Source organism: Phocoena sinus, chromosome 21 (genome assembly GCF_008692025.1).
Source record: "Phocoena sinus isolate mPhoSin1 chromosome 21, mPhoSin1.pri, whole genome shotgun sequence".
Taxonomy (NCBI): domain Eukaryota; kingdom Metazoa; phylum Chordata; class Mammalia; order Artiodactyla; family Phocoenidae; genus Phocoena; species Phocoena sinus.
This window is the reverse complement of record NC_045783.1, coordinates 4,454,034-4,479,529: the sequence shown is the minus strand read 5'-3', so window position 1 is coordinate 4,479,529 and position 25,496 is coordinate 4,454,034. Positions and strand designations below refer to the sequence as shown.

Below are 25,496 nucleotides of genomic sequence, written 5' to 3'. Positions count from 1 at the left end.
TATTTTCAAATGGGATGTTGGAAGGAAATGCTTAACCTCAGGTTTTTGTCAATAGAGTAATACCATGGGAAATGCTATGAATTCAGTGATTATATGGATTCACGATCATGTCTAGATGGCTGTACTTTAAAAGTCTTTCAGTAGCATATCCCATAATGCCTATAGTTGTAATACAGTGTGGTCAAAAATAAATTAAAGCAACTAGCCCTACTAAAATTTTGTGCAACATAACTTTTTAAATAGGAGTAGAGCTATAACATTTCCAGTGATGTAGGCAGATTCGTGCTCTTGGTTCTCCTCTGGCCCATCTCCTTTTGATGCCTCCTTCCCCGTCAGAATGCACCCCTGGTGGACCAGAGCTTAAGTACTTTGGTTTGCGTCTCACCCTACCAATGGTGGTGGAGTACACCCGTTCATACAACCTGCCCCAGCTATTTTTACAACACTTAGAATTCATAATTACTGCTGTTTTCCCGGAACACTCAATATTTAAAATCCTACCCAACTGCATCTTCTAGGAAGGTCTTCCTTGATCTTACCACTATCCAATCCACTTCAGTTTCAGCTGCCCCAGCTGATTTCCATACCTCTACTAGACTTGTGGGATTATTCCCACAGTGTTTCTTTCTGAAGGCAATGGTTCTGGTAGCACAGGACTTGGCAAATGTTTAGAAACTCAAACTTAGTCCGAATGACTCATTGAACCTTGAATAAGGGTAATTGGAAGTTTTGTGGCAACAAGAACAGAGGGTCAAAAAAGCTCAAGTATGATTTTAAAGAGTGATTGTTCAGAGAGGAGGAGGAAGAAGAGACATGGCCAGTAGAAGAAGCTAGAAAGATAGAAGGAATCCTCCAAGTCCAGCTAATCTACATCTGTAGCTAAGAGAATTTACCAAAGCACCATAGACAAAAATATCTCTGTCCTCTGGATTTTCTGCAGTTAAACTGTCCTCTGCAATTTTTCATATACTACCCGATATTATAGTTGTTTGCAGACAGAACTTACCTCCACTGAAAAGTTAACTCTTCAAGGCACACTATATTTTTCAGGTTTCTGGTCCCAGAAATGCTTAGCATTATAGCCTATGCATAATGGGTACTTAATCATTAGTTAAATATTTCAAAGAAAAAGTACTGTACAGACTAACTTAAAACTGACTTTTGAAATGCCAGAAATCGAGAAGAAAAGTGATGTAGTTATGTGCTGAACATTGTACTTCCCATTTCTGGGAATATAATTATAAATGAGATTATTTGTAGTTAAGAATGTGCATACCACTAGACTAGTTTTAAAATGCCTGATTTCTTTGTGCCATGAAGACTAAAGAAATAGACTTTATATGTTTGCTTTCATGAGAATTTCTTTTCCCCCCTTTGGTTTAGTAAAAATACCTTTCAAATCTTCAGACATTCTAAGTTGCTGGAAACAAAATCAGTGGCATTTTAAAATCAGGTTGTTAGACCATGATTTATTATAGCACTTATTTTCCAAAACTATAAAATACAGAAGCACTAGATCTGATGGCAGGGACATCTTTTCTTTCTGTCCCAGAGTTTAGTGTGTTGCTGGCACAGAATATGAGGTCTGTATGTTTGAAGTGAACTAAATTGAGACATGTAAAAGCATGAATATGGAGAAAGTATGTGTCAGCCTGTGCCTGTTTACACATGTGATCTTAAACATTTAAATTATAGTAAAAATATTTGCCAACATTCCTAGAAAGGAACTGAATGGAAAAAACAAAGTAGGATCCTACTATATAAGATATCACACAAGATGTAAAGAAACAATTTTTTTTTACACATTTTAAAGGAGCAAAATAACTTATGCATAGGAAAAGTTAAATAGCCATTCAGGACAAATACAGCTCAATACGTGAAACTATTACTAGAGTAAACTACTAGATTGTGATATTTCTTTCCACCCATCATCTTTTTGGCTGTAATAATATCATCCCAGCTTCCCAGGGAAGGAGCATCTCTCTCTGCACTGGTGAGATGGTATACCTGAAGCTTGCCAGTCTCTTTTTATTATGGACTAGTTGGCATACTTCTCCCAGATCTCTTTTCTTCACCATTTACACTTAAATAACTGGCAGGTGATATTGGCCAATCATATACTTCTCTCCTGGGACATTGAGGCTTAATTGTTACAATGAGGAGGTTAAAATGTTTACAATTGATGCATTTGATTGACATGTCCATCTAAGTGTGTATTGGTCCCAGCTATAGATGGCTGCATGTTCACATCTGGTCCAGGTATCTTTATGTTGCCTTAAATCCTGTGAGTGATCTTACATCCTTCCAACAACAGTTGCAATCACTTAAAGTTAGGCAGAGTTGCTTGTTTTATTCTTTAGACTTTTTTTTTGGTCTCTTAAAAATCCCAACTAAAACAACTATTAAATAATAGGCACTAGACGAGATCAGAGGTAGGAGAGATTGCTCTAGGCTGGAGGGCTCTGGAAACATTTTCCCAAAAAAGAAATGTTTGATGTGGGACTTGAAGTATGGGTAGAAACTGACTGTGTTAAATGAGGAAGGAATAACATTCAGTGATGGGGAAAGCCTGGCACCAACAACTGGAAGCTGAAAAATGGTTATTGCATTTGGAGGAAAGTAATCAGAGAGAAATTATTTTGTTATAAATGCAAGAGTAGCAAAATAGTTTGAGAATGTACTTTTAAAATCTTGGTGCCAGGTTTAAGAATTTAAGCTTTTTTTTAATAGTACATACTTTGTACATAAAACATTTGAAGATGCTAAGCCCAGGTTAGGCTACAAAAGAGTGAAGACCTAGTCAGAAAAGAAACAATTATTCGAACTACAAATTAATAAGAATAACCATTCATGCATTTTTGGTCTTTACCTTTTTAGTTTCAAATTACAGATAACTTGGTACATAAAGTAGACATAATTTAAAAATTGATATTACAAATCTATAAATCCTAAATATAACTCAAGAAAATTAGATTTTTTGTTCTAAGAATAGCAAAAAAAAAAAAAAACCTAAGATTTTTTAATGATAAATTGTTGAGATCTCTGAATAGGATTTGTGGAAAATGAAAATTTAGACAAGAAATAAGTCACAGAATTACCAAATATATCTATAAAGGTTTTTGATAATTAAAAGAAATTTATGTTGAGATTCCTATCATAAAGTAGAAGGAAATTGTATCCTCATATAAAGTTAGATCAGTGTTGACATGCAATACATATAATTCAGAATGCAAAATTTGGTGGAGTCTAAAATAACCAGTGTGATTTCTATGTTAACCAAACTAACAGGGTGAATTATAGAGCAGCATTTTATTACTATGGTTGATGAAAAGTAAATGTTGCGATCAATCATCTAAATGTAATTTTGGCATTATGGCTTAGGTAAAAAATACGGATTCTGATAGAAATTTTGTTTTCATTATCTGCACATAGTTTAACTCTTTTTAGAAAATTCTGTAGATATTTCTTTTCAAGTTTCTAGTCTACTGACTACTCTGGTTTTGATAAATAATAAGAAAATAATGGAGCTTTGATATTGGGTACGATCAACATCTGTGCTGTCCAAAATGGTAGCCATTACCCATACGTTCCTACTGAGCTCTTGAACTGTGGCTAGTTTGAATTGAAATGTACTATAGGTGTAAAAGGCACACTGACTTTTGAAGACTTAGTAAGAAAAGTTTTATATATACACAGGATAAAATATACATGGTTTGAAAAATACATTGATAAGTTTCACTTTTTACTTCTTACTGTGGTTATTAGAAATATAAAATTCTGGCATGCGACGTATATATGACAACTGATCTAGAGTTTGAAACAATGAAATCTTGGTAACTGTGGGAAAAAGGCCCTCTCTCTTCCAGATTCTCTGATCAAACCCCCCAGCAACCTAATTGTGTAAGCAAATTGCTTCATTCCAACCAGTGATCTTCAGAGTTTCTGGCAAACGTGTCTCCAAGTACTTCTAATTGCTGCTTATAGAGCTAGGACTTAGCAACGGCAGTTGGGTAGCTCAGAGAATATTGGGTACCTGTTAATGTACTAAGGATTTCCAGGCTGCTTCTCCATCCCGACCTGTGGGGAGGAGGCAGGCACTTACTTCCACGGCGGCTGGCCGGGTTCTGTGAGGCCTCTATGGAAGGTAGACAAGAGCCCTGTCTTCACTCCTGAGATCCAGTGAATAATGGATTCACATACTTGCTAAAGCATTGGCTTGCTTTTGGTTAAAAATGCCATCTTCAGTGACAGGTCTGTTTTAAATCAATACATAGATTTTCTTTTTACTGCAGAGCCTCAAAATCAGTTTTTGTTTTCTTTTTTAAAGATGCTTCACTTCGTATTCTTGGGGGATGGCCTAAGTTTTCGCACGTCACCGTATGTAGAGAACACATTATTTTTGAATAAATGCAACTTTGCAAGTATCAGTTATCAAATTTACAAGATTGTTTTGTAATGTGCTCTGCCTGTCAAATTTCTTAGTAATTCTCTTGCACCCCGCAGTGAAAATGACCCATCATACAATCAGTTGATGGCATTCACTGAATTAGAATTAGGCTTATAGTAAATCTCACATACTTCAAAGGACGATAATCGGGAGGCTATGTTACTTAATGTGCAACACTCCCATCTGGTGTACATTGGTAATGACTGGGCATTCCAGTAGGAGTGCATAAGATGTGCCCTGTTGTCTGCACATCTAAACCATGCAATGTATTTATAAGCTCAATTATTTTGCATTACGACTGAACATTTTCCAAAGAATTTTTTAAAGAATAAGCCTATATACCTTGAATATTTTGATTTTTAGACAGCTTTTTATCATTTTGTTCAACTTACACAACCACACAATGTAAAACTTGGTAAGCAGGGAGTCCTTGCTGGTGCCATGTTAATGGAAACTTGTCCATATAGGGATGAGGTCGTCTTTTTTAGGTTCCGTGGTAACTTGGAGTTACCAAATCATTTAGAAAAGCAAGCCATATATGTAACTATGAAACGTTCAAATTTTAGGTAGAAATAGTATGTCATTAAGTATAAAATAAGAAATAAAGATAAGTCCTGTGACATAATTAAGACTTAGTGCCAAACGGTGGGATATTCCTAAAATCCATTGGTGATGCTTAAGCTGCTATTGATTTAAAGGAGAAAATGTCATCTTCTCAACTGCCTTTACTGTTTTATCTTTTCCCACTGTATCTTTGTTACAAAAAACTGAATATGACTTTACCTTGTAGAGCAGACCAAGAATGGCAATATGTGTATATCCACTCTTTTTTAGTTTCTATTCCCATATAGGTCATTACAGAGTATTGAGTAGAGTTCCCTGTGCTATACAGTAGGTTCTTATTTTACATATAGTAGTGTGTATGTGTCAATCCCAATCTCCCTATTTATCCCCCTCACCCCGCCTTTCCCCCTTGGTAACCATAAGTTTGTTTTCTACATCTGCGTAACTGACTCACTTTGCTGTACAGCAGAAACTCACACAACATTGTAAATCAACTATACTCCAATAAATATTATTTTAAAAAAAGAATGCCAATATGATACCATCATTCAGGAAGTGTTCTCTAAAGCTCTTGATGAGGTACAAGAAATCAAAGTAGTGACAGAATGCCAACTTAGACTCTATTGGTGAGTCCTAGATGTACTCTGTTTATAAGGTTCTTCTGTGGAAAGTGTACGATCTTTTATACTAAATAATCTCCAAGATTTATGTATTGGTGGGAAAATTTTAGTACAGAATTAGAAATCTATGAAAACTGCTGATTTTAATCTGTTCCAAAAGACTGAGGAGGTCCAATGCCACAGTGACATCAGGGTAACCTCCACATCATTGCTCCTAGAACGTGGTCACTACCTTTCTAGCACATTCTCCTCTTTGACTCCGTTCCCAGTACAAACAAATTGTCAGCATAATACTGTAATGACACATTGCCAAGACATGTATTAAGTGTTTTTCCTAGGTTAAGTATTTAATTCTCAATCCAACCTCATGGAATAGACACCCTAATTATCTCATTATTTCAGATGAAGGAAAGGGGTGAAGACAAAATTGTCTAGAGTACAGCAAGTGGAGAAGTCAACCTTGGACCTGAAATGAGCCAGTCTAATTTCATGCCCTCCACTGCCGTGCCTTCAGCTGCTCCCTGCCTTCCCAAGGATAGAGCTGTAATTCACATTGCACTTCTTTCTGACATACAGTGTCTTTCCTCTCTCTTTACTACCCAACTGTTTCTTTTACTCGCTTGTAATTTTTGCTCAGAACTTTGCTGACACTGTACCTCCCAAATTTCTTCCCTTATCATTACCAACTTAGCCTGATTGCTCTTGGCTTTATTCTGACATTTGAAACAACTTCGCTAGGTCAGCCTCTTAATGTCTCCTTCTTGATTTCTTTAACAGTTCATTATACTGCTTCTCTTTCCTTCTCAATACTGCTTTTATTTCTCAATTACTGGCTTCACCCACAAGTATTTCTTGAAGTTTTCTCTTTAATCCTCTTCCTTGGTCACCCATTTTTTTTTTTTTTTTTTTAATTAATTAATTTATTTTTATTTTTGGCTGTGTTGGGTCTTCCTTTCTGTGCAAGGGCTTTCTCTAGTTGCGGCAAGTGGGGGCCACTCTTCATCGCGGTGCACGGGCCTCTCACTTTCGTGGCCTCTCTTGTTGCGGAGCACAGGCTCCAGACGCGCAGGCTCAGTAGTTGTGGCTCACGGGCCTAGTTGCCCCGTGGCATGTGGGATCCTCCCAGACCAGGGCTCGAACCCATGTCCCCTGCATTAGCAGGCAGACTCTCGACCACTGCGCCACCAGGGAAGCCCTCCTTGGTCACCCATTTTAATGGCTACAGCTCTTGTTTCTGTGAGGCTGCTGCTTTATCATGTGTCCTGAATTCTTATTGGATGTCAGTTCTAATATTTTGAATCTTCACATGTTCACTTCCACTGGGACATTGATCTCCTCCGTTCCAGGGTTCATCTAGGGGTAAGGTTTGACAAGAAGGCAATTGTTGCAACACTGCATTGCCAGATGAAAAGGCCTTGAACGGCACTTTCATAATCTCACTGCCCTCTTAAAATAAGAGCAACAACTATTGACTCTTTTCTATATGAACTTGTCAGGTTTTCAGGCCTATCTTAATGTCATTTTACTTATCACTGCCTCTCCACCAGCCTTCCCTCTGTCTCTTACATTTTAGTGTTCCCTTGTCCCTTATTCTCCTTTCTTCCTCCCTCCTTTTTCTCCTGCCCCACTGTCCAGAAATAACATCAGGTTCTCACCACTGTCCCTGATTCCACCTTTTCTCCCTCTTTGTCAGTGCTCAGTGATCTTCTTACCTATCAAAGTTCTAGTAGATGGTGATGACAAAAATGAAGACCAGTATCCTCCATCAGGACGTCCTTTCCCTTTGGCCCCTTTTCATCCTCATCTCCTGTGAATTGTTACATTGTCCCGGCACCTGGTGAAAGGGTGTAAAACCTAAGCCTGACAGTGAACGAGTGTTTTCACCAGGTGCAAGGGTTATAATTGTTTAACCCTTAGTGCAACACACAAATTTCGTCTAATAAAATGCACTGTGATACCGTTTCCATTCCCCACATAACGTAGCACTGCTAAGCACCCAGTAGGCATTCAGACAAACACTTATTTTGATGGATCAATTCTTGGTCATAGAATACATGTCCACATTTCTCAGAAAGTTGTGTAAGTTAGCCCCTTTTCTATGTGAACACAATAAGAATTCTCTTCTAAAATGATACTTTTTTTTTTTTTTTTTTTTTTTTTTGCGGTGCGCGGGCCTCTCACTGTTGTGGGCTCTCCTGTTGCGGAGCACAGGCTCTGGACGTGCAGGCTCCGGACGCACAGGCTCAGCGGCCATGGCTCACGGGCCCAGCCGCTCTGCGGCATGTGGGAATCTTCCAGGACCGGGGCACGAACCCACGTCCCCTGCATCGGCAGGCGGACTCTCAACCACTGCGCCACCAGGGAAGCCCCAAAATATTTTTAATTTTATTGGAGTATAGTTGATTTACAATGTTGTGTTAGTTTCAGGCATACAGCAAAGTGATTCAGTCATATATATACATACAATCATTCTTTTTTAGATTCTTTTCTCATATAGCTTATCTCAGAATATTGAATAGAGGTACCTGTGCTATACAGTAGGTCTTTGTTGGTTATCTTATATATAGTAGTGTGTATATGTTCATTCCAACCTCCTGATTTATCCCTCCCTACCACATTTCCCCAACATAACCATAAGTTTGTTTTCCATATCTGTAAGTCTGTTTCTGTTTTGCAAACAAGTTCTAAAATGAAACATGTTAGTATGTTGGTTATTAAGTCCTAAAAGTATTTCAGCTAATTCTGATGACATTCGGGGATAATTTTTAAAAAGTTAATGAGTTATGAGAATTATTCGGGGACTAGAGAAGAAAATAACTCATACAACATTCATCTCTCAATCTTAAATTAAAAAAATGAATACATGTGAATTTGCCCATCTAACCAGACTTGTATGAAGAAGGTCACTACTTTGGATTTTTCATTTACTTGTGACTTTCACTACCAAGTTTTCTCATAATAGAGGGTACAGTGGGGGCTGTGTATAATTATCATCTTTTAACTTTCATCTACCCTTGATTCCTTGGCACCAGGGTCTTACTCTTACATACCTGCAGTGACATGTTCACATAACTCTGCTACCTCTAGCTTTTTATACTAATCTGTTTGTCCTTGTCGTTAGGAGGATCGATTAAGACAAAGATGTAGCTTTATGCTTTCCTTTATGTGAAAGCCCTGTGGTATATTGTGGTCCATCCAGAGATGCCTCTGATTATGTAACTGCATTTACTGAATAGAACCTGAGCCTAACTGTGAATGAGTGTTTTCACCAGGTGTAAGAGGCCATTTGTCAAAATTGACCTTTTCTGTGAAACAGCTACAACTGTTAGTTGACTCGAGTGTCAGAGCTCCAGCCTAAGATAAGGGTGTCAGCCAGGAAATTTTTTTCTCATTTGATAATAGGTTTCAGAAGGACTTGACGTTTCTGTCTACGGTCGAAAACTTAGCGTGAAACGTGCCCAGAGCAATTTAGATGCCTACCTTTGAGCCGAGTTATATATCACAGTTTTAGTTTCTTTGTAGATTGCTCATAAAATCATAACTCTTCGAGCAATATCTTGCTTTCACTTATCTTGTTTTAGTGCCAACAAAAGTAAGGAATAACAAATCTTTTATTAAAACCAAATTTCTCTACATGATACATTATTTTATAGCATCTATACCAGCAATACGTTAATACACAGTAGATGATGATGGAAACCCTTAAAAAACTTAGATTATTTAGCATAACTGCTTAATTAATGGCAACCTACAACTGATTATAAAATCAGGTGCCATGGTTCTGTAAACAAAAGACAGAAGATAACAACTCAGGAAACATGAGAAGTACGAACCAGTTAGAAAAGCTTCATCAGATAAACTTTCAACAGGATTTTTAAGAGGAAAGTTTCTCAATGCAGCAGACTGTAGACATCCTTCTACATGTTAGCATAATACTTATTTTAACTTGACAAGGTCCCCGAAATTTGTTAGGCCTTGCAGATTTTATAGAGATGACTAAAGCATCATCATGCAAAACAGAAGTGTTAAAAGAACACACAAGAGATGCTTCTGATTAAAAATAGGAAGTATAACACTCTCTAGTGCCAAAGGTAGGACAGTGGGAAAATGACGAAACTGAAGAGATTTAAAGGCAAAGAAAGGTATTTAACATTAAAATCATGGAGTGTGATAGGCCTCAAGCCTACTTCCACGATAGAAAGCATCCTGGCAAGAAACTAATGTGCCTTGTAATGGCTAGAGCAAAGTCAAGTCAGCCATATGGAGAACTAAAAATACGCTTCTTGTTAAATCTACCTGTGGTGGTGGAGATGTCACCTTGAAGGTAAGGAGAGCAGAAACGTGAACTTCTTAGAAGAAATACATGTTAAGTATGAGTTTATATACATAAGAGCACCAAGTTCAATTAAATAAAATAAAAGCAGCATGAACAACACTCAGTGCTGAGCTCTCGATGCAATCCCATTCCTTCAAGGCTCTGATTATCCTTAACCCCGTTGTGTGTGTGTAGATACATCTCTTGGCTTTGAATGGTACTGTGGAACCATGGAAATTACTCTGTAGACCGAAACTGCAAAGTGATCAAATAAATGGCAAAAAATCATGTTTTTTCCATGACTTTTATAAATTTTGGTCTAAATAATAAATACTCCTTTTTGGTCATTAATAATGTACAGGGAAATGGAAAACGGTAAGATTATTCACTGTAATTGGAAACATTGAGAAGTATTTTTTGTTTGTTTGTTTTCCAGCCAACAAACAACAGTAGATATTGAACGTTATTCCGACAGTGACTTCATTTCCTTCACGTGAGGGCGGAAAGTGGTGGCATCTTAGGTAAGTGTGGATCAGAGAAATCTCTCTGACCCAGTGCTGGTCCGACTGCGTGGCTCCTTCCCTGGGTCCTATACTCTGCGTATCCTACACCCGCCTGCCTTGGAGTCAGGATTCCTATTGGGAGAGGACATGCGGTTGCTAAATTCCCAGTTGCATGGGGTGGCCAACTCTTCGTAAATAGGTACAAGAATAGTTTTCAGTAGTACTTTTTTCCCTCATTGTACAACTCCTGATATGGGGTGAGCATCCTTTCTGTGCCTACATCCTACACTAATTGTCATATTCTGAGTTGGAATCAGCTATCATTTTATCCTTGTGCCATTGATGTTGTGGAATATTGCCGAGTTCCTTTTAATACGAGCTTCTTACCCACTTCTAATCCTTGGGACATTTTCATCCTTTTCATTAAAACCACTTTCCTTATTGATGTGGATCAGTTTGGCTTCACCAAGTTCCTCTGGCTGCATATCTAGAGTTTCTAGACCAGCAGCAGTGACAATAGTCCCATGGTTGACTTCTCCTATGGCTCCATGTACGTTTTATTCTGATTTGACTTCTGGTGGTGTTTTCAGGTTTCTTTGCTGTACTTTTATCTGTATTAGTCACATCCTCTTTGAACTATCGAGTTTTGTAAAAATGTTACTTGGGTTTATCACTGGGAGACAAGGAGACAGCACAGCTACGTGCTTTACTGTCTGTGCGTGAATTGAATAACAGATGCACAACGAATCACCAATGAAGTTTGAGATATTTGAATGGGCTCTGATCACAATGCACATCTGATATCTACGTTGGAGTTTGCATACTGAAGAGCTAGCAGCAAAGTTTGTAATTAATGCAATTACTCATAGTTAATATGAGTGGTAACTTAAATTTGAGCTGTTGTTGGGACTATATTATCTAACTTAACCGTAGTAACTGGAATTCAAGCACACGGGAGCCGTGTGAGCAAAGACAGCTTCTGTGTGTGTGTGGCAGTTTTGTATGCTCTGTTATACTATTTGGTGTGAACATGTTTTTGCTATTGCGTAAGCGGAAATGTTCTCTCTCTCAGGATGTGACCTAAAAGTCAGCCTAATTGTTTCAAGAGGTAACTAGAGGTGCTTCAGATGTTGTATGATGATAGGACTTTCTTGTTGATAACAGTCTGAAGATATTTTATGCTTTCATTCCCAAGAGTACCCTTCTCTAGGGGGAGGAATGTGGGAAATTGGGGGGATTTGGGCACAATGAATTGTTTAAACCTCACAGTTAAGAAAGTCTCAATTTTTTTAATTTACTATGATTCAATTGATATCTAACATTGTATAAGTTAAGGCGTACAAGGTGTTGGCTTGATGAATTCATATATTGCTGTGTGGTACCACTGTAGCACTAGCTAATACCTCTATCATGTCACGTAATTATTTCTTTTAATGGTGAGAACAATTGTCGCTTAGCAGCTTTGAAGTTTATAATGCAGTATTGTTGGCTATTATCACTACGCTGAGTATTAGCTCTCCAGGACTTGTTTATCTGCTTATGTATCTGCTGGTTGCAAGTTCTACCCTTAAACATCATCTCCCCAGTCCTTGACTCCCATCCCTTGGTAACCACCATTCCACTGTTTCTACCAGTTCTGCTTGAAAAGCCTCAAGTTAAGCCATAACTTTATATTTAGATGACAGTAAGAATACAACCTGAATAACTACTGACAGGATTTAGAAATTTTTTTACTACTTAAATTATTAAGTATGTTTCTTATATTCTTAGCTACTCATAAAAGGAAGAGAGAGACTTGAGGCTTCTTAATCTCTGAACGTTTCTTTAGAGCATATGCCCCTGAAAATCACAGAAATTCAGAGCTTGAGAGCATGGGCTCCTCTAGTACAAATCTTTGAACAGGGGAGAAAATAAGGAATCAGAGAAAAGGAAACAAATAGAAGTAGGATCATGTTTTTGTCCGATAACCCAGGGCAGATAAAGTATTTCTGTGAAGTTTACAATCTGGAAAGTACACTTCTGTATGTATTATTTGACTTAATTCTCACAACAGCTCCCTGAAGTTGGCGAGCAGGAATTAAGGTCACTGTGCCAGTGGGAAACAGACTTAAAGAAATAGAATGTCTTTGCTGAGGTGACCAGCTCCTGACAGGAACGTTCATCTCCTTACCCCGGCACTGAGGCTGTATGTTACCCACCTGTGGCATTGTGTGTGGAGATTGTTTCTGTTTCCGCTCATGTGTGTAGACCCTCATTTACAGAAACAATTAAAGCTTTGAGCAGTTTCCCTGCAGAAGTCCTTGGCAAATCTTGATCTCTTTTTCCAAAGGTTTGCAGGTAGTGTTACTCTAAACTGCAAGATACAGCTTTGCTGGAACTGTTAATTCAGGGTCAAGCAGGAAGCTTTCAGTAGCTGTCTACAAAATGAAAATGATGAAATGGTTTACTCTGGGAATGCAGCCTGTATTGCTGTTAACTCATTTGCATACTGTTGATGCTTTGCCTGTGGATCAGTCCAGGTGGACTCGGTGCTCTGTTCTCCTGGGTTTCCCTTCGTTCCTACTGCTGTCTAAGCGGTATGGTAATGACTTCATTAATTGGTTGCCGTCATCAAAGGGCTTCTAGACTTTTCAGACAAGTTTTTATGTCACATACCCATATTCATAATTTCTTTTCTGCCAAAATACTTGGTATTTAGACAAAGTTAAAGATATACAAACACAAATTACATAGATGTCTAAAGGAGTTAAAACGTTAGGCACATTTGAAGGGGAATGTCCATTGTTATTGAAAGAATTTGAGTTTTCTATATCTGTGCTTTGTATGGAAAGCAGCCATCCTGAAATAAGAAGATGCTTACTATAGAAATGATGGTGACATTTCCAAAACATTCATAACTAAGTATATAGAATTACACCTGTGATTTCTCCAGTGAATCTTTCATGCTCAACTTCCCTATATAGAAGGTTTAAAGATGGATAAAATTTTCATGCAGAAAATTGCGTGTCCACAGCAAACTTGGTGTGATAGATGAATCACAAAAATACCTTTGGATCTTTTGTGTCAGAGTATGGTAAATAAAATGAGTGGTAAATTTAATGGTGTAAACACTTGCAGTGTATTTGTGGGATTAAAACGTTTAACACTGAAAATACTACTGATGTAATGTCTTACATGGACTTTTTCAATAACATACAATTAATCAATTTCCCCTTTGTCCTTCATGATTATAAAAGGTCAAATAACTTTTTCTGTAAATAGTAATTAACTTTGAATAATTCTATTAGAATTTGTACGTTTCAATTTTTATAAAACTTAATCAAATTATAAGGTAAAAGAGCCACTATTTAAAACTTCATTCAAATTTTTCTGAGACTTAAGCTTGGCGAATCATAATTTAGCCCCGTGGGATAATATACACCTGAGACTAGTTATCTGCGTGTAACAAGCAATTTGTTCAAGGTGAAAATTCTTAAACACATATGAGGTTTGCACATTTCCTAGAGGCTCACATTAAATCCATCCAACAGTCAAATGATCTTGCCACCAGATTCCCCCCAGAAAACTGACATTTGTAAGGCTAAATACAATACATCATGGGAAAATCCAGAAAAGGAAGAATGATTATGCATCAAAGGGGAGCATACCCTAGGTTTTCCCATCTTGCCTAACAGTTCAAACCTTTGTATAATCATGTCAAGAACAACATCTATTCTTGTGAGTTGTCTGTGTATTGGGCTTGACAACTCAAGTTCAGTGTATGAAACTGAAATAATTGTTCTACATATGAGAGAGGCTTTTAAAAATGAAATTATTCTGGGTTATGATCTTAAGGAGTATGCTTGACTATCCCTACCACCATGGTGTCTTTATCTCATAAAGACATCTGAAACATGCTGTGGTAATAGTGATGCAACAAGTTGGGAAGGTGTTTTAGATAATACGTGGACAATAGCAATTCAAATGAAAAATGTTTCACCTATTTTTAGAATTATAAGTAATTTCTGTTTTAGAGAATAACATGTATAATTTAGGAAAGACAGATTGTAAACTTAATTAAACATAATCATTTTGTGCTCTTAACGTTCTTAATTTATTAACGGTTATCCTTGGCAGTTTTAAAAGAATTTCTAAAGGTAATTTTTTTCCTGGCTTTACCCCTGCAAACACCCTCATGTGTCATAGCTCTGTGCCTGGGCTTGTGTTTCTTTGAATGTTAATAGAACTTTTATAGACAAAGCATTGGGCATTTTATTTTATTTATTTTTTTAAACATCTTTATTGGAGTATAATTGCTTTACAAGGGTGTGTTAGTTTCTGCTGTATAACAAAGTGAATCAGCTATACATATATCCCCATATCCCCTCCCTCTTGCGTCTCCCTCCCACCCTCCCTGTCCCACCTCTAGGTGGTCACAAAGCACCGAGCTGATCTCCCTGTGCTATGGGGCTGCTTCCCACAAGCTATCTATTTTACAGTTGGGCATTTTAAGTAGGTCTTCGTTCTCTTTCATTTCCCTAGTTTATATATAGTGCTTACATTTTCTTTTTGAATCATTGTATTCATCTGTCTTGAACAAACGTAAACAGTTTGTGTCCTGTTTTGTTTCCTTAGGGGATATTATGCTTCATTTTAACTTTCATTCTATTTGTGTTTGTCCTCTGTTTTTCAAGAGCTTGACAGAAAGTTCTGAATTTCTAGACATTGGATGTTGGTGTCAGGTTAGGTTCTATATTTACTAGCGTGGGGTTTGCTTGCCTACTCTCAGCTGCTTCGCCCACAGGTCCATCTTCCACTCCCTGATCCCCTACAGGGGAGAGTTGGCTTGGTTACACTGAAGTCCTTCTGGCAATCGGGTAAAAGGGTTGTCCCACGCTGGAACTCGCCATAGAGTAAAGAATAAATTCTGGGGCCATTTTGTAAATGAGCAGGCTTTAAGTAATCATCTTTTGAGATGAGCATAGTTTACACAAAAGAGAAGATTCCAAAGCTGAATAGTTTTTATCTAAATTGCAGTCAATATTGACGGAATGACTCATATGAAATCTCAGAAGATTTAATAAAATTAAGTCTATTCACAGCAAATTGGTACCTATTATATAAATGGCAAACTTGTTCTACTTTGATCAGGGAGTTGCATTTCCAAGGCAGCAGATTATAAAACCTCAAAAGTGGGGAAAAACCACCTTCGCACTTGACAGTAGCACACTATTCCAAGATACAGCAGAAAAGCCAGGATGACAAATAGTTCTGTCTTCAGTGGTGTTTATAACTTTCAGTTATATTACTACCTTTATTTTCTCTCTCATCAGGTATCAGCTTATCTAGCTTCTTAGACTTTTCCTCATAAATCAGACAGTTTTATTCTTCGAGTGATTTTTAAACTCCACGGATGAGTTTGCTTACTTGTTTCTTTAAATTTCAGAAGAAAGTAATTTCCTAATGGCATATTTCTCTAAGCACCTAGAAAGACCTACCTTTTATAGCCTAGTTATAGCCATGAAAGCATAATTTTCATGAAAAGAATTTGGTTAAAAAACTCATATTTATGCACTTAAGTATGGATAGACTTGATGGAATGTGAGTTGGCAGTTAAAATATGGTGTCAGTTTAAGAAATTGTGTTGAGTGGTGCCATGAGGATTGGCTTTCTGACCTTTACACTAAATTATCTTCTTGATTTAGAATAAGAATGAAGCATATTCTCAAAGAATATTTGAAATATAGAGGTATATATTGGTATATGAGATGGTGAAAATTGCATAGATACAGCTGTAGTTTTTTAAAACCTTAAGAGTTTTATCGGAGGACTTACCTCCCTAAAATATATTTTTAGTCACAATTGTCTAGTTGTTAGAAATGGATTGTTTGGAGTCAGACTGCTGGGATTTTTATCCTTGTGTTACCACCAGGCATGATGTTGGATGTTTATTTTATATCTTTGTACCATAATTTCTTTATCTGTAAAATGGGGATGATCTCACTCTATTTCACAAAGATACTGTAAAAACTATATATGGAAACGTGTGTAAAACAAATTATTACATAGCATGAGATCAAAACGTTAGCTAATATTCCTTTTATTACTATGTGAGAATCACTGTGGGGAATGCAAAATTGAAAACAACAGCAACAGAAAGAACTCATCTCTGAAGAGGGAAATGGGCTTGTTTACAAATTCTGCAAGGTAGTAAATTGAACAAAATTGACAGTGGTGGAAGTCTGAACCTTGTGCTCATTTTAGCAAACTTAGAGACAATTGAAAGCTTTTAGATTAGAACTTCCAGATTTATCTCCAGTCTGGATATTTAATATTACTTGAGGCAGTTATTTTTGTGACTCATAATTTTCATTAACTCAAACTTTAATTAAAACGTTTCTGCCTGCAGACACTGTCTTTGAAATCCTAGGCAAGGCTCAGTAGGACTGTTTGTCTGTGACAATATTAAATGTCAGGCTGAAAAATGTCAGCTCAGCAGATGGATAATTGTGTACTTTAACACTTATAATGGAGAGACGTATTTCAGTATAAACTTTAATATCATCAGTGAATAAAACCACAGCTCATACAGGAATAATCTTATTTACATATGCTAATGTACATACATAATGTACACTTATCTAGCACCAGTTCAATAATGCTAATATTACAAATGATAATAAGTATATATGAATCGTTCTTAATATCTAGGAGGTTTCCATGAGACCTAGGTGTCTCCATTCTGTTTCCGAAAGCAGGGTCTGCAATCAGGGCAGCAGGTTGATTTGAGACTTGACTCTGGGTAGGAGTGAGGAGGCAGAGGGAGACGGAAGGAGTGACCAGAGTATGTTATCTGTGTCTCTGCTGCAGGCACCAGGGATTGGGGTTTGCAGGGACATCTGAGAAGCATGTAGAAGGCTTCCCAGACTTGGCCCTGGGCTGCAGCATTTATCCACCGGCTCTCCTCCTGTACTGGCTGAGGATTTCCTAGTATCAACTACTTTTCACTTCTGTAACACATTTGTAGAGGGCCCATTGGTCAGAATTTTAGACTTGGAAGGTGATTCTATGACAGAAATCTGAAAGAAAATGGAAAGGAATTATGGTGGAAGGCTTAGTTGGAGGGTCACCTTGCATGAAATTGCCCAGTCTCACTAGCTCTGCAGGCCAAAGGGATGAAAAGGGGCAGCAACTCTTCTCTTCTGTCTGCATCCTGCCCATCCTTTGTGCTGCACAGGTGCATCATTAGGTCTTTTTTGTGCCCAGCTCAGAATGGTGGTAAGTCAGCCACACCTTTATCTTAGGGAAGTAAGTGTAACAGGATGGAGTCCCCGTTGCTGCAGCCAGTTCGGGGCTGTAATTAATAATCTCCCTTTTCCATCACCCATACGGGATGTCCCTTACTCTTGGCCCACATTTTAGCTTGCTGATGGCAGCCGAGGTGCAGAATTTCATCTCTCGGGGGACTTGATCTCCTATCAGTTCAGAACGCTATGATCCCCCTTCACTGTGTCAACAGGCCTAGAAGTACCAAGTGATGTCTCGGGGGTTCCTCCAGGTCCCAGGTGTCTTGTCCCAGTGAGTAGCAACCACCCTAGGTACTCAGGTCAATTGCTACCACGGTGCAGTGTGCGCTAATGAGGTAAGTATTCGGGAGTGTAAGTAGGCAGCCCAGCCTTGGTGAGAGGAAAGCCGTGCTATGGTGCGCGGGCATGGTCTCTTCCCCACCACCATGCTTATTCCTTATGTGGGCCCGTTGGGATGGCTGAGGACAGGGCCTGGCTGAAGGAACCAGACAACTCTTCTTGTCGGCTAGGTTGTTGAACACCTCCTCTGCGGAGGAGCCTTTCTGGTGGACGTGGACATGAGACACAAAGATGCCTACAGTCTGTACTTTATCCCAGAGGCCCATGCACGTACTTTTTCCCCAGACCTCCTTGTTCACCATCTTAAACTTGCTATTTTAAGACTCCTGACCCACAGCCAAGATACTTGCCACTGGCCAGGAATTAACGTATATTCTCTCAGGCTAACTCTTTACAGACACAGCTTAGTGAATGTAAAGGGGTTTCGCAGCAGCATGAAACCCTATCGACTGGGAACATTTTCCCTCACGATGTCTTCAGGGCCACCTGTAAGTGGGTCTGTAGTGGCAACACTATTAAGCAAAAGATGTGTTTCCAGCACAAACACATTTAGCTGCCCATCTGTGAACCAGATCTGAGTGTTTTCTTCTTCCCTGTATGCTGGCCTTAGGGGGCTCTTTAATGCCATAGGTTGAGCTGACAAAGGTGCTGGTCCAAGAGTTGGGAGGCAATCCTGTTCATGAAACTTGAGACATTTGGATATGCTTGGACCTGATCACCAAGTTGCCGTATCCATCACATATGGGGTTTGTGCCAGCTGACCCTACGATGCGGAGATCTGTGGGTATTCACCTCCTGACGTGCAACTCTGATCTCAGAGTCACTGATGTTCCATGGTCAGACACTGGCTAATTATCAGGACCCAGTGGCATAGCAGGAAGTGTTGACTCTGCTGTAAATAACATGGCCTTGCTCTGGGACCCTAGGGGTCTGTGCTGTGACTCTGTGTGGGGGCCTTCCAGACACTTCTCTGCATCTTTAGCTACTAGGGTTATTTATCATACCACTGGCTTTCCCAGATCATGCAGGTTGCATGGTAGGGATTTTGTAGCACAGAGTGGACCTGACATTCCTCTCTCACTCTAAGCCCCACATGAAACTAGGACCCTTTTGATCCAACCAGTAGATGAGTCAGAGTAGTATTTGCAAGAGTGACATATGCTGTCTCTAAAACCTCAAGGGGCCATCAAGTGCTGGGACTCTTATTTTGTAGTAGGGAGTTCCAGGTGTACTAATTTGTTTGTGTTGGAAGTGCTCCTGGAGTGTCCCAGATCATAGAACCCCTCCCCCCCAAAAAACTTTACCAATATGAAAGGCCTCTGAATCTCTTGAGGTTGTTGTTTTCACCCTCTAAAGCACTTGCCACTATACCCTGGAACAATTACCATACACTAAGCCTGCATGACACTTCGTGGTATAAGATATCAAGTCCTCACAGACTATAGTTTTCAGAGAAAAGGAGTTAACATCATACTGAAGCCAGACTGTAGGTGTACTGTTGCCCTTTCCACATAAGAATGAACTGCTTTCTGATGAGGATTGAAAAGCTTGGATTCATCAGATCAGTAGCCGTGTGCTAAGTTCCAGAAGTGGTGTTAATCTAGTTCAGTGTACACATCACTTACAGCATAGGAGCTGTAAAAAGGATTTCCACTTGGTTGTTTCTTCTACTCCCCTCTTATCGTCTACTGTCCTTCTAGTTTATGAAGGGGCCATAAACGTGAATTCAAAGGGATATATTGGTAATCAAAATCCACACTTACATAATTTAAGTCTGAGGATGTTGCCAAACTTTTCAAATCTACCTGGATGCTGTACTGCTTCTGGTTTATTAATTAGGTTGAAGGGTGGCAGGTTCCAGGGTTTCTACTTGGCCCTTCCTACAATGTTGACTCAATCTGGGTCAGTATATTGATTGGGGGTTATGACAGTTGCCATGTGTATCCATCCCAGATAACTGGGAACATGTGGTTCATTCAGACTCATTGGACCTAGAGTAAAACAGACTTGGACTACTATTCCATTTATCATCTGGCCTCCAATAGACCCCAATCCCTTCTTAAACGAGGAAGAACAGTTGCATAGTAGCATCTTCTATCAGGCTACATAAGAAAGCCATAAACATTGTCATGATGTTACTGCCCTTCTCACTTGTATGTTTCTATGCAAATAACACAGTGGAAGTGATTTTTTTTGAGGGGGGAGTGATATTAATAGCACAGCAGGAAGCATAACATTGGCATCTCCAATTCCCAGATGGAGTAACAGAATGAGCAGTGATCTGATTGTGGAAGTTAAGGTGGTTAAGGTGTGTACACGTGCGCTCACACACTATACCGTTTACCAGCTGTGTGACACCAAGTGAATTATGTTTCTTCCTAAGTACAATTCTTTATCTGCAAAATAAATCAGGTCCTTCAAATTCTACTATTCAATGATTCCAACACGGATAGTGTTATTTCTTAACTACTTCTAGGCAACCGATGTGTTCATGCACTTATTCTCCTTTTGAAGATGGACAGATGTTCTCTTCTTGAAACACAGGCATTGATTTATAGCGGTAGAAGCCAAGGGGGCAGGTAGTTCGATTGTAGGGGGGCAACTGTCTTATTGTAGCAGATCTAGAGAATATTTACCTACAACGTGTATGAATACAGTGTACATAATTCCAGGTGAGATGGGCTCTAAGGAAGTGTGAAAAACAAAGTCCCAGTCACACTAGATGGTGAAAGAGGGTGTATCAGGTTTTTGTGGGTGGCGACTCGGTGAGCTCCTTAGGGTTCAGAAGGGAAGAACGTGCATTTGAAAGACAAAACTTCCCAGAACAAAATTTTACCCGACAAGTACAATTATCCAGACACTTAGTTGAGTGAAGCAATATTTATGTAATGTCCACAGTTGTAGAGAACTGTGCAAAACAAAACAAAATTTGTAAGGTCACTTAACTGTGTAATCATTTATGTCTCAGGAAATTGGCTATTAAGCTAAGTTCTAGATTTCAAAATGAAGATTCTCAACCGCATAGCGGTGGCTGGTTACTAGGTGATTTTTCGGAACAGGCCAAATGCAACCAAGACTAGGGGTCATTTTTCTTTGCTTTGTTCTGTGACTAAGGGCTGCCCTTATAAGGTGCAATAGAATCATCCAGATCATTTTCCCAGCGGTTCTGGGAAAATACATCACCATTGCTACAAGTGGGAGAACAAAAGCAAAAGACAAAAGTTCCTATTTATAAGGGTTAATAGTGTCAGCTCATCAATAAAAATACACAATATTTTTCACATTTCTGCTAAATAGGATTTTAAATACTATTCATTTTCAAGCCATTCTATACATGCATTGTAATTATATCATGTTTTTTTCCCGGAAAAGTATTTTAATAAATATTATTCTTCATGTCTGTAGGTTAAACCATGCAAGTAATATCTCAAACTTGATTCATTGCAAAAACGTGTTCTCTAGTTCTCATGTAATTCTGTACTGTCACTAAATTTGGACAACTAATTGTACACCTTGGGGAAAATTTCACAAAGTAGCTCTAAAGCTCTAACAAGGATATTGGAGATACCTTGTTTCCCCTATTCTGCTGTTGTCTTTAACGAAAGACCCATAGTAATTTCATTCAATTATCATTTTTAGTAAGTTTATTTTTATTTCCAAACTAAGAACCATGGCTTGATAATTCAGTTTTTTACATAAAATTGTATACAGTCGACCCTTGAACAATGGGGCGGTTTGCCGGGCAGTGACCCTCCGAGCAGTCAAAAATCCACCTGTAACTTACAGGGTCCTCTGCAGCCGCCAAGCGTTCACTATTGAAAACTGTCCACTTATAAGTGGGCCTGCGGTCAAACTGATGTTCAAGGACCAACTGTGCTCTTCTTCTTTGATTAAGTTATGATGATGACTTTTTCTTGAAATACGTATATTACACGTAAGTTTTATTAGTCTAGACACCAAAATCACCAGAGTCTAGAGCTATGTTCAGAAGCGCCTTCTAAATTACACATTTCCGCCATAATGCAATGCCCTTTTGCAGTGTCAAGTCCTGGCCTTGCTGATGCCCGTGGGTCTACAGCTTTACATCTTAGATTCATTCCTCAGCACTGACGTTGCACTGGGCACCTTCCAGTCTTTGCCGATCTTGCATGCAGAGCTCTATAGAAGATTCTTGCTAACAGTTATCCAGCCTCCTTTGGTGTTTCCCTTAAATTCTGAAAATTCCAAAATGACGTTCTTCCGAGCTGAGGTGATAGGTTCTCTGCATCTACCTAGTCCAGGTGCTCTGTTCAGAACACAGAATACTGAACATCTAATTTTCTCCCCTCATGCCTGAGATTTTAGGGAATGACGCTTCTCAAATTTCTCAACAGTTATGAGCTCAATCAGGACATTGAAGAATCATAACCACAGTCACTATCATGTTTGCTTGTGGGCCATGTTTCTCCTCATTGGCTCCGGGGATACTCTGGAACTATGCACGTGCTTGCTGGCCTTCAAGGTTGGACGGGTGTCAGTGGTTTAGCAGAAGCTGGGTGGAAGCAGCCTTCTGGCGAGTCAGCCATAAGGAACGTGGGACTGGGAATAACACAGACCTAGATTTCATCCGGACTGGGCAGTTTTTCCTGGCATTGGGCACTAAGCAGTTAACTTCCTCTAGCTTTCTTTTTCTTGATGCAGTAGGCTGCTGTCCACCTTAATGGCTATTGACAAGATGAAAAGAGATGCTGTGCACCTGGTAGATTGTACGCCGCCTACCACATAGTAGGTGCGCTAGAAGTGGTTGGCTCCCTGCCCTGTCCAACGCTGTCAACTCATGGAAGAGTTTGGTCACTGATATGGCGTGGGCTTACTCTGATAGAGGGTAGTTCCACATGTGAGTGTGGCCCACTGTGAACAGCAGTCCACAGAGACCACTTCGCAGTTCTACGTTGCAGACTTTCTAGCTGCCACTTCTTCTGGACTCCATGACTGGAGCCTAAGGCTCAATGCTAAGTACATTCGTGGCCTTTACCCCCACCCCCCACCCCACCCCACCCCGCCAGGGATTTTTTTTTTCCTAGCTCAACTGTAAACATTGTAAGTTTTTCCTAGAATTTGACCCAAGAAATTGGCAGGGGTGGCTGGCTACTTTTGGAGGAGAGAAATATGCAGACAGGAGTGGACAGTGTTCTGTGTCCCCCTGCTTTCCAAATGTATCAATATTTGAGATGCTAGCCCTCCACTGGGAGAAGCGATGAACTTTATTACCTTCAGGCTCTGTCCCTCAGGCCTCTTTTGCAGACACTGCACAAGTGCAGGAGTGTCAGATTGCGCCTCCCACGAGAGTTTATACAAGACATTCAACAGTCTTCCACGTTTGGGGCAGTTAGGCCGATGAGAGTTATGTGATGACTAAAGATGGCCCTTGTTTTCCATATAGGAGGGGCTTCAGAGCAACAGTCTAGGTGGAAGCATGAGCTTGGGGATTTGTTGTGAAGCTGTGTTTGCATGTCACTCTCACTGTGATATTTAGGTTGTATATTTACGTGGCGCGATAAGTATAAATTTAGAACTTCCCATATCAAGTCTCCACTTGGCCGTTTGCTCTATACTGTGTAGATTTAGTTCTTGTAGCAAGGTGATTGAGATAGTCCTGATTTATGTGTGTAGATATTATTTAGCGGATCTAAACAGACCGAGGGATAATTTATGCAGTGCTAGACAGACACAGAATCTTGCAAGCTCCTGCTGTTGCTTACTTTTTGCTATTTGGTAATTAAAATGACTGTCAACGCTTATCATGTTGCCTTTGAATTATGTTACTTTAATCTTAAGCTATTTTTAGCTTTACTGTTTATTTCTTCACTTCTCATTCTCTTCTCTGGTCATAGATACTTAACAAGACACACTGTCCATAATTAAGCTGTGTGGTTTTCATTAATGTGGAGAAGTTGATCCCTCTTACTTGTCACTAACACGTTTTATATGCACTTTTATTTTGCACAGAAATTCATCTGTGAATATATACCACTGAGCACCTGTGGAAGAACTTAAAGCCCCAAAGTTTCTTATTTTCAGCAGTGATTATCACTAATGCTTACGTTCTTCTGCCTTTTTGATCATTTATTTTTTCTAGAAATTGTGCTCATCTGCTCCATGCCTGTAGAATTACTGAGTTGGAATACAGCACAGGGCCAGCTCTGCAAATACACCTGCAATCCCATTTCCACTTCTTAATGGACTCCAGTCAATGTCTTGGTACTAAAAGCCTTTCACTACTTACTTCACCCTGGCCTTTTTATACTCTTTTTTATTTGCTCATTTTTATAGTCCAGTTGCTCTTTTTTTCATCAAGTGGCTTATAACATATTCTTCCAAGCACAGTAGTTCACCATTTAGAACATCTATAACTTCAGTTCATGATGACTTTCCCCTCCTGTGTTAGTCATATATTCCTTTTTGGAATCGCTAGTAGAAATATGCCTTCAACATAATTCCTGTTTTTTTTGCTAAACCAACAGGGACTGAAACATGCCCCCCACCGATGTCATTATTAGCCCTCGAGCTGTCACGGGAAAAAAGTGGCATTTGTGAACAATGGCTGTGACCGAAATTCAAGGAGTAAAACATTTTTTTAAAATCATATCTTACAGCAGTTTTCCCATTTCTTTTTCCACTCAGCAGATAGGGTGGAATACATGTTTAAAAACTGCTGTGAGCTTCTGACATGGGGAGGAATGTGGATGCTGTCCTGCAAGCACCAGCCTTGGGTTTGGTAGCAGTGAGCTTACATCGAAAGCTTCACAACTTCGGTGGACAGGGATAAGTTCACTCACCTTTGTCTTAGGGCAGGTCCCTGGCAGTCACCCGGAGCCGTCTACCCGGCCCAGTTATCCTTGCTTTGAAACCTCCAGAGAGTCGGCCAATTATGACGTTTACACAGAGGCTGAGTTAGTTCAGTGTCTGGTATATTTCATGAAAGAACTATTAACTCAGAATCTATGTACTAAGTGTATCCTATGCTCCGGGTTCTAGGTAAAAACCAGTAAAAACCGTTAGGCCTTCATGCCAACCAGTTGATGTGCTGAATTCTATGGGGTCACTGAAGCTTTTACCCAGTATATTTTTGTTTATTTTTCATTCGTTTTTAAAAATCGAAGTATAGTTGACTTACAATATTATACTAGTTTCAGGATACAGCATGGTAATTTTATGTTTTTATTCTATTCCATGTGAAGTTATTAAGTATTGGCTACATTCCCTGTGCTACATGTTACATCCTTCCAACTTATTTTTTTGATTTTTTTAATTGAAGTATAGTTGATTTACAATGTGTTGATTTCTGCTGTACAGCAAAGTGATTCAGTTATACATAGATGTCCATTCTTTTTTTAATATTCTTTTCCATTATGGTTTATCATAGGATACTGAATACAGTTC

The 25,496-nt window shown here is 39.1% G+C and overlaps 1 long non-coding RNA gene across 1 annotated transcript in view; it reads left to right on the top strand.

Annotated features, from left to right (window-relative positions):
• The window catches only part of LOC116746794, a 251,970-nt gene extending 241,503 nt beyond the window's left edge, over positions 1–10,467 (top strand). The window contains exon 4 of the long non-coding RNA XR_004347875.1: positions 10,383–10,467. This is a non-coding gene — a long non-coding RNA (uncharacterized LOC116746794). The remainder of the gene's footprint in view (positions 1–10,382) is intronic.
• Positions 10,468–25,496: the final 15,029 nt, after the last annotated feature.